Source organism: Cynoglossus semilaevis, chromosome 4 (genome assembly GCF_000523025.1).
Source record: "Cynoglossus semilaevis isolate Cse_v1.0 chromosome 4, Cse_v1.0, whole genome shotgun sequence".
NCBI lineage: Eukaryota > Metazoa > Chordata > Actinopteri > Pleuronectiformes > Cynoglossidae > Cynoglossus > Cynoglossus semilaevis.
The window spans coordinates 6,030,028-6,031,896 of record NC_024310.1 but is presented as its reverse complement, the minus strand read 5'-3'; positions in this window follow the sequence as shown (position 1 = coordinate 6,031,896).

Here is a 1,869-nt window from a genome sequence, read left to right as displayed (position 1 = left end):
GGAGGGAAGGAAGGAGGGAAGGAAGGAGGGAAGGAAGGAAAGAAGCAGGGAGGAAAGGAAGGAGGGATGGAGGGAAGGAAGGAAGGAATGAAGGAGGGAGGGAAGGAAGCAAGGAAGGAGAGTAAGAAGGAAGGAAGGAGGGAGGGTAGGAAGGAGGGATGGAAGGAAGGAAGGAAAGAAGGAGGGAAGGAGGGAAGGGGGAGGGAGAGAGGGAAAGAAGGAAGGAGGGAGGGAAGAGGGAGGGAAGGATGGAAGGAAAAAAGGAGGGAAGGAAGGAAAAAACTTTGGTAAAAGATGGCTGTGTTCTTTCGAAACAGTCATGCTTTGGAGAGTTTAAACTTGAGAAAAAAGAAGAAAAAAAAACGTACAAATTGGAAAGAAGTGAATGTAGAGGAGGAAGCATTGACCAGGACGTGGTGATGGTGAAGCTGAGGAGCGCTGCTAAATGAAACAGGACACTTTCATTTAGATCCAACATCTGCCTAACTCTGCCGTGCAGCCGGCTCTGCTCTGGTAGACACAGCCGACACCTCAGATGGGTTTAGACTCTGACGCCTGGTAATATTCTCCGCCTCAGGTGAAAACCTAGGCTCCGGTATTGAATCCAGCAGGTGTTGGGATATGAAAACTCAGCTCCTGAGTGGGATTTTCCATTTGAATTCATCAATCTGATCTCACTTCCCCGTGTGTCAAAAGTTATTCCTGAACTGTTCGCCATAAAAAGGTCGTTGGAGAGCAGAGAAGAAATGACTGACTTGATACTTTAACATAATCTGTTGATATAATAGTCTAATATATATATATATGTGTGTGTGTGTGTATATATGTGTATAAGAGCTGTAAACATTGTGTTTCTTCCAAACACAGATCCTTCCTGCGTGCTGGAGGATTTCTCCACATCAGAGTCCGTGGGTGTGAAAATAAAGCTACAAGGTTTGATATTTACCACTGTCGGGAAAGAAGGCATTAACGTTTGGAGCTAATCTGATTTGAAGAGCAGCAGAGCAGCGTGAATTTCCCCAGAAAAAGACGGTTTTGCTGCTACCCCCCGTCCGTCCACACCCCTCCCCCCCCTCTTAAAACTGCACAAAAATGGAGTTGGAAGAGAATAAGTGCCGACTTATATTAAATGTGCGAGGTCTGACACGGATCTGAAAAGTCAGCCGTAAATGAGACAGGAACGCAACAGATATGTGTCTATGGATTTTTTTTATTTTTTTTTATTTTTATAAAGCACAGAGAGTGACTTTTTATTTTATTTCTGGTTTCTGCACACAGTAATAAAAACATGGTTTTAATGTTGACGTTAGCGGGTCAGCAATTTGGAAATGGTTTGTACAAGAAAGAAAGAAAAAGAAAATGAAAGCGTCTATATCGATAGTGGCCTTTTTTTAAATCAGTGAACTGAAACTCTTGGCTCCCATTGGTCCTGATGCTTCAGTCAGATCTCCACTAACGTCACTGACTGTGGTTTAACCATCATTTCCTTCCATGGAGGTCAGTTCAGTGTCTTAGAGACAAATTAGTTTTTACATCAGCACTCATGGAGACCAGTGTGTGATGAAGTTTGAGGCGTAGCTGTTAATGCACAGTACAGCGCCTCCACCTGGCTGCTGTGAGGAACTGTATCTGTCCTGTTTAATGAAAGTACTGATCATTACAGTTGGAGGATGAAACGTTCTCTTCTTTAAATGTAAAGTGAAGTTCTTTTCCTTCTTTGTTTCCTGTGTTTCTCCAGTGTTCACACCCTCCTCACCCCCCACCTGAGTTTCCCTCCACAGTGATGACTTAACCTGCCTCACCTGTGTCTTGTTAACTCCTCCCCTTTTTCATTTTCTAACCCTGTCTTTTCCTCCTTCCATTTCATCA